Below are 8,551 nucleotides of genomic sequence, written 5' to 3'. Positions count from 1 at the left end.
ATGGAAGATGGAAATAACAATGCCTATCTGAAGCAGCAATTGCATTAGGTTCTGAAAGGTTTCTGAAAGGCCCAAAACACCATTCAGAGGAAATGGGTGTTTGGGGCACAATAATTGTAGAGCATGTTAAGAGATGTAATACCTCTTAACTGAAAGCTATTTATAGAGCACTGATCTGTTAGGAATTTGCAAATCTCAACTGGGTCTTTGTTTCTTTCTCTCTCTCTCTCTCTCTCTCTCTCTCTCTCTCTCTCTCTTTCTTTCCTTTTCATAGTAAAGACCAGCTTCAACTCCCAGGCTAAGTGTTCTTTTCCTCAGATTTTACTGTCAAGATGTTGATATTGGAAGATGGAAACCACAATACCTGTCAGAAGCAGAAACTGGATGAGGGTTCTTGAAATATTCTGTAACAGAGGAAATGGCTGTCTTGGGAACATTAAATGGAGAGCATAGAGATGGACTACCTCTGAACTGAAAGCCACTTATGGAGCACTGAAATGTTAGGAATTTGCATGTCTCAAATGGGCCTCTCTTTTTCAGGGTATGACTTTAGGGCATTCGTAGTACAGGCCAGCTTCCACTCCCAGGCATGGTGTTCTTTTTTTTGCAGATTTTACTGTCATGATGTAGAATATGGAAGATGGAAACAACAATGCCTGTCTGAAGCAGCAATTGGATTAGGGTTCTTGAAATGTTCTATGACAGAGGCAATGGCTGTCTTTGGCACTCTCAGTGGGAAAGAACCTGTTGAGACTGCCCAGGTGCTATGGGGACCATCTGTTCAAACAGAGGTTCTGTTTCAGCCATGGAGTTCTTCACTTTTTGACCATGTGGTTTGGATGCCAGATGTGGGAGTTAGAAGTTTATCAAAGCAAGCTGGTACTAATAATCAGTTGCTTATATGTATGACCTTGGTTTGCTTGCTTTGCACAAACTTTCTCACAAAAACCCTTTTCTTCATCACACTGAGATGGCTTGTGGTCATTGCATTCCACAGTGTAATAGCCTGTTTGGATCCCATCTGCTGCCACCTGCAGGGTGGTTAATTGAGAAAACCAGATGAGGGCCATGGAGGATGAGAAAAGACAGAAACCCAAGGGGAGAAAAAGCTGGAACTGGATGTGTATTACACTCTGGTAGAGTGAAATGACTATGAGCCAGCTCAACATGTTTGTTATATATAAGTTTTATCATTAAAAAGATTTTTTTTGTGAGAAAATTTGTGCATAGCAAGCAAAACCAAGGTCATATGTATGACTAGTCCAATTATGATTTGCAGCTTGTGCCCATAATGTTCCACTCCTGAGCCCTGCCATCTGAGCCTCAAGTTCAAGAACTGAATAGTGCCTTGGTTGGCACAGAATTTCCTTTGGAACAGGTCTTCACCCAAGTACTGGGCAGACTTGACCAGCACCTTGTATCAAATAGTCCCATGAGGGGCTTCACTTCCCAGGACAATAAAGAACCATAATTTAAACACTGCTCCCAATAATTGCCTAAATGTTATTTTATATGTCCATCTGTGTTGAGGAAACCACTTCAAGTTGCTGCTTAATTTACATCATAATGGCTGGGTTACAGTTTTAGCTCACTGGCAATTTGATAAATAATATTTTTGAATGCCTTGAATTTCTCTGATATCAGCTTGAACCGGACCCCGTTCAGAGACAGTCTGGGAAGTTTTCATACCTCCATCTCTCGCTGAAGCACTTTCTCGGTGTACCCATCTCCATGGATGCAGAAGAAAAGAAAAGGCATCTTGTGCATGTATTGGCAGTTGTTGGCATCAGCACCTTGTGGATTTCCCTCATGATGTCACTAGGATCCATGGCACTAGTGAGTTTCATGCTCCAGGTGAGGTGCAGGGAGCAAAATTTTGCCTGTTGGTTCTCCTTTCTCTGCTCAGCAGAGACATGATGACTTGAATTCGTATATCTCAGGGTCTTCTCAGACTCAGTTGGAGGTCTTCTTGTAAATTTTGATGTTAATTTAGTAAAAAACATTAGTGGTGCCTTTTCTTTGAGTCTGGGACAATGGTTCAGCTTGATGGGAGCAGCTGGGTGAGGCAAGAGGACCTTCATGTGTTGCAGTTTGGGATTCCTGGGGCTGACAGCAGAACATTCTATGAAGGGCAATGCCTCTCGGGAAGTAAATGTAGCCCCAGGTGGAGGTACTTCAGACAATGTGGGTTGAAGTCACTGGAGGGCTCTGACCAGGGAAGGTGCTGTTGTTCTGACCATTCTGGCTCACTGAACGTCGGTCTACTTTGGTTGTTTTGTGGCAAATGTACTTACTCCACAGTGTCATCCCTCCAGATGGTGTCCTGCTCTTGTAGGCAGCAGGCATTTTCTTGAATTCAGGAGTCTCCAGCTCCTTGGGGCTGGTGGTAATCCCAGGTATGGGCCTGGCTGGAGAAATTCCCTTTTCTCCCACAAACTGCCACAAGATTTCTTGGAGGCCATTTGATGTTCTTTAAGGTGACTTATTGGCAGTGCTGGTCAGATATGGCCCAATTCCAGCATGGTCCAGGTACTGTGTCTGCTTCTGATTTGAAACGCTTCACTTCACTTTGTGGTGAGGAGGCTGGCTGGTGCTCTTTCTGAGAACCCTGCTTGGCTGCAGCTTAGCAAACCCAGATGATTCTGTGGGAGATGGCCACCTCTGGAGCAACAAAGGGTTGGGGTACATCATGGTCTCTGTTGATCCATCTGTCTCCCATAATTTTGGCCAGAGTGATTTGTTTAGTTGGATTGAGCACCAGGAAGCATTTCAGCAGATTTTCACATTATGTTGACATGTACAAAGGGATTCAGTATCAAACTTGTAACACTCTGTCTCTAACTTCTTTCAGATTTTCCCCAACAAAAGGATGCAACCTGGTGACCAGGGTGTACAAAACCACGCCAAAACTCCACACATTGACTTCTGGACCATTGTACTTTATGTACTGGAAGAGCTCTGAGGCTGCGTAGGGAGGACTGCTACAAAACGTGTGGAGTTTACACCCAAATGTAAACTCATTGCTGAGTCCAAAATCCATAGCTTGATGTTCATCTGTGCTTCTAATAACAGATTCTCCACCTTCAGGTCTTGGTGGGCTACCTGCTGTTAGTGACAATACTGGACTGCAGACACAATCTGCTGGAATTTAGCTCTTGCCTCCTCTTCTTACAGTCTTCCTTTCTCAGACAGATAGTTCAAAATTTCCCCTCCACTGGCATACGCCAGTACAAACAGAGTGCTTTTTGGTGTCAATAACTTCAAAGAGCTTCACAATGTGTGGATGATTTAACATCTTTAGGATTCTGACCTCTCTGTACAGCTTTTGTAGAACTTCTGGCTTTAGGTGTCTTTTGTCAATGATCTTTATTGCCACTTGTTTTCCTATAAGGATGTGATGGGCCAGCTTGACTTTTATGAAGGTCCCCTTGCGGATAGTTTTCACCACTCTGTAATTTCCAATGCGAGGCTGCTCACCTGTAGAGGAAGCTACGGCTTTTCTACACTGTGCTCCAGAGTGTCTGGTGGCGGAGGTGTCTTCTGACTGTCTATCTCCATGCAAGTTGTGCATAGTTTGACCCAAGTTCTTTCTCATTGAATATCTTCAATGATATGGGTATCAATACAGTGGGTCTGGGTATCACTGACATGTTTAGGATAGGTGAGGGCTAGGAAAAGAAAGGGGAAACAAGAAAAGAGTTGGAGATAGGTTGGGGAAAGAATGCTATCAAAAATAGCCACAAATGCCTTTTACAACCCAAAATAGTGCCCAGTTCAAATAATTGCTCTGGGTAAATTGAATACCAAAAGGCAAATGAGAAGTAGTTCTAGGTCCACTCATTTCTAGGATTCGCAGTCAATGCAGTCATAAAGGTACTGACTGCTTAAAGAGTGATCATATGCACCCTAAGTGGGTCAAGGATACAGGCAGTTACTCTGTCTATGGAACTTGACAGTTTGCAGGTCAAGACCTGATGAAAATAAAAACTATTTTTTTTTCCAGAAATATGCAGCTGGACATAAACACACTTTACCAATCAATTTGGATGGTGAAGTTGATTGGGGGAAGCACTGGGGTTGTAAGAGTGGTCCACTTTACCTTTTGAATATAACCTTGGTTGCCTTTTTTAAAAGGGAAATGTTTTCCTTTCCCACTTCACTCTACCTCCCACCTTAACCTGGATACAGGGAACAAGATTACCTTCAGTTATCTGTTCTCCACAGGAAGGAGAAGACACCAGAAGAACTAGGAAATGATGATCTCCCAAATAAACTAGTTAATCATAACACTCCATCAGGATGCACCTGGGACCCCCTGTCAGGGCACACCAGGAATGGAGCCTTTGAAAAGCTTCCTTAAAAACACTCTCTTTTCCCTTACAGGCAGAATCAAAGCTTCTGTCAAAGGAGTCCCTTGTGTTTCCCCTTTGCTGGCAAAGCAATAAACCTCCTTCTACCTTTATCTCAAAACCTTCTCCTCATTATTGGATTGCCATCAGGGACAATGCCCAAGGTTTTTGATAACAGGTCAGGGACCCAGGCTCTAGTGTATTGCTCTTCTGCTTTTTTTTTTCTAGTGTCTTTCAAAAGTCTTCAAAACTTCTTTTTTCAATAATTGTAGATTTAGGGGCCACGATATGCAAATACTAGTTTCACCTCTCTTCTTTATAAAAGTTGTCTTGCATTTCTTCCAAATACCTGTATCTTTAAAAGAGATTATTAATTTACTTCAGGTATTGAACATGTTGGCTTTTTAATATCAGTAAAGAAACAAAATAAAATGTGTCACACATGTGGCCAGTTAAGACTGACTAGTCATTTTCAAAATAAACCCTGATGCAATTACAAGTGCAGTTGCACTCCATCTGCTGAAATTTTACATCTTACCCTATGGTATGATTTTTGGAAATTAAGTAATTTTTTGAACAAATACAAAATATTCAAAAATGTGCCTGGCATATGGTTTGTACTCATTAAATACTTGTGGAATAAATGGTTTACCATTGCTTTGTATTCTTAATTACCAGGAGAGAGAGTGTGTGTGTGTGTGTGTATATATATGGGCACATGCACATTGGTGCAGCATTTCCTTGTTAATAGCAGTCTTGTTGTCCATATTGAATGCTTTCACACATTATATTCTAAAAGTGCTATATACATCTGGTGTCAATGTAACAGTGGTTCACCTTTTGCTTTGAATGGAGCTCTTGCTGCTCTGCCCCTGTAACTCATTTTTAAAATAGATATGTGTTTTTCTCTTCTTCTCTCACTGTTCCTCCCTCATTTCAGGGGGAACAAGATTACCTTTTTCCCCATTTCAGGCAGATTTATCATTTCTACAGTTCACACACACCAAAGGAATCCAGAGTTTGGGGATGGTACCAGAAGATCTCAGAAATGACTTTCTCCCAAATTAACAAGTGAATTCCAACTTCAGACAGAGAACATGTAGAATGTAGCCTTTGAATTACCTCTTCATAAGCCCTGTGTTCTTGCAGAATCACACACAGCCTTTGAGACAGAAATCTCCTGTGTTTCTCCTTTGTTAGCAAAGCAATGAGCCTTCTGTTTCTTTTTTTTTCTCAAAATTGTGTCCTCCTTATTGGATTGGCATCAAGGACAAGGACTGAGCTTTCAGCAATATCAAGATCAATATCAGATTTGTACAATAACTATTAAATATTCTCCCCCATTAAGTGGCTGTACTGTGAATAATTTTACCTTTTCTCAGTGATTCATGTTCATCTTAACAGCATCAATAAATGTTAATTGTTTAATGTCAATATAAGATTTTAAGTCTTAAGGACCTTCCCTCAGGGACTTTCATATGGATCTGACAGATTGTTTTCTTTTTCTTTTTTGTTTTATTGACATTAAATGACCACTGAAAAACTTGAATTATTTTGTCTGAATTTTATGATGTTACCAGATAATTTAATATTCAAACTGAAACATTTTGAGCATGGGGAAAAAAGGGCACAAGAAATGTTCAATAATAAAATTATACATTTTTGTAATATTTTATATGAGCTGATAATTAGCTTTATTTTCTTGGTTTATCTATATAAATGGTACTGTTAAAAACTTATGATTCTACTAAAACAATAGTTCCCATTTAAAATAAGTAATGGTTTTATTTACTATAATGGTTCTAGTCAAAAACTCATTTAAAAAAAAAACATTTTATAAAAATCAAAATACCACAAGTCTGTACATATCAAAGTGTCCTTATATTGGTTATAAACTATTTGAGGCAGAATGATATAAATTTCAGTTCTTTATAGATTACACAGTGTGTGGTATGCTACTATCAAAGTACACAATAACAAAGGCAAGAGCACAGAATCTGTGACTTTCTAATTAAAACTAAATGTTCATCAAGTTTTTTCACAATCAAGGTTCCATACAACAATTTTAGAATTTTCAAATTAAGACTAGAAAGCCTATACACACATTATTCATTTGTTGAATTTGTCCCTTGACTTTTGTACGTAGAGATTCTGTTTGTAAGCTTAGTGCTCAATAATCAAAATTTGCTAAAAATATTCAAAAGGTGATCTTTTTAATCATTCAACTTATTGAATACATTAGTTAAAGATTTCCAACTTTAAAGCATTAGAAAAATTTCCTCTTACAACAAATAGCTACAAGATCTCTTTCTCCAGTCTATTTTGTGTGCATACTTCTATATTGTGTTTTTGTGTATACATACGTAAATAAATTAGATTTAACCTAAATGAGATTCCTCATAAATGTGTTTTTTTTTTTAAGGAGAAATCTGATTAATTTAAAAAGTAGAAGTGCTAAGGCATCAACTGCTAAATATAAAATCAAGTATCCTAACTTTTTAAATTCCATAAGGTAATATATTTACAAATTATGTATGTTTTCATAATTTGGTAAATGCAAAAAGGTTTAAGACTTATTTGTGTCTGGGTTTTCACTAAAACAAGGTTGCTAAGAGTTAATATTCTATCAAGTGTTATTTATATTCACAGAGTATAAAAAGTTTCAGTTGGGTTTCAATTAAAGTACTATAAAATATAAAATATTGTATCTTATTAAAGTGGACTAAGTTATCTAAATTCAGAAATTTCAAAAGTATTGTTTTAGAGTTTGAATTAGGAAAAGGACCAAGAGCTGGGAAAGAGATACAAGAAGATTCTAGATATGAAATATATTTTAATATGGAAAGTGGAAGTAAAAAGAAATGTTTCTGGATAAGAAAGGCTTTTTTATGGCAAAGTAAAGTTGTAAAATGTCTGAATTGCAGAAGGTTCGTGGAGGGTAAATTTCAAAAAGTTTGTGTAACTAAGTCAGATATATATATATAATTAGCAGAGTCAATGTTATTTAACATTAGGCTTTTTCCTAAGGTGAAATATTAATGTACTGATATTAACAGAAGTTTGATTCTCTATGGCTTAAAGTAACATAGATTTTTTAAAACATTAATCTGCTCTTATCTATCAAGATAATATCTTGTGTCTGTTAAGGTTTATTCTTTAGAGCAACTGGTCTTAAAGGAATTAGAGTTTGTACAACTCTGGTGAAACAACAATTGTTATTTTAGAGTATTACGTTACATTACATATTATATATATATATTTGTAGTTGGACACAATACCTTTATTTATGTATTTATTTATTTATTTTTATGTGGTGCTGAGGATTGAACCCAGGGCCTTGCCTGTGCTAGGTGAGCGCTCTACCACTGAATCACAACCCCAGCCCTTGAATTTTTCTTTTAAAACTAAACTTGGTTTAAAAATTTCAGTATATTTGTGGTGTTATTACTGCCCTCTTTGTATACTAAATGTCTTCATATTTTCCAAGTTTACAAGTCTTTAAAGTACAAGATTTAGAAGAACATTTATTTTATCAATCTGGTGTTCTTCAAACTAACATTTAAAGTAAAGGTTTGGGACTTATTGCCTTACAGAAGTACAACTTTCAATAAAACAAACTGAAAGAATTTGAGATAATAGGCTATTATCCATAGACAGACAGGATATAAGGCTAAATGCCAGTACTAATTCTGAACCCAATTAAATAAAAGGGGTGAATTACTGTAACAATATAGATATTAAAGTTAAACCCAAGTATTCTAATTTTAAGACTGGTGAAACTGGCTTGCTGGATGTTTAAGACCAAAGCTTAATAAAGAAATAAAAGGCCCAAGAAAGAAAAAATAAGCCAGTATTTGGCTCTTGCCTTCTGATGACAGCTCAGACCCAGAGAATGATGGGACTTCTCTAAAGGATTTGCAACTCTGGGCCATGTGACCTCCCCATGGGGGGACCAATGAGACCCTGGACAACACAAAGCTAATCAGTGCACATGCTGCAAATAGGAGGGTTATTAAGAGAGTGAGAAGTCCCTGATGCTTTGAAGGGAAGCCATGTGGTCGACCAGATCCTGACCCAGCCTGACATATGACACTAGAGGAGCTAAGAGGCTTCTTTCAAATTCCCAAGAATAACCCCCTCAGGGAACTCAACTGAATCTAACAATAGTTAGGAATAAGTTCAATTTGACCAGCTTGATCTTA

General features: G+C 37.9%; 1 pseudogene; it reads right to left on the bottom strand.

The window, feature by feature from the left end:
• Positions 1–1,575: 1,575 nt before the first annotated feature.
• Positions 1,576–3,571, bottom strand: LOC107160704 (annotated as a pseudogene).
• Positions 3,572–8,551: the final 4,980 nt, after the last annotated feature.

The sequence above is a fragment of the Marmota marmota genome, unplaced genomic scaffold (assembly GCF_001458135.2).
Source record: "Marmota marmota marmota unplaced genomic scaffold, marMar, whole genome shotgun sequence".
NCBI classification, from domain to species: Eukaryota; Metazoa; Chordata; class Mammalia; order Rodentia; family Sciuridae; genus Marmota; species Marmota marmota.
Note: the sequence above shows the minus strand (reverse complement) of the source record. Positions and strands in the feature narration are given on the sequence as shown.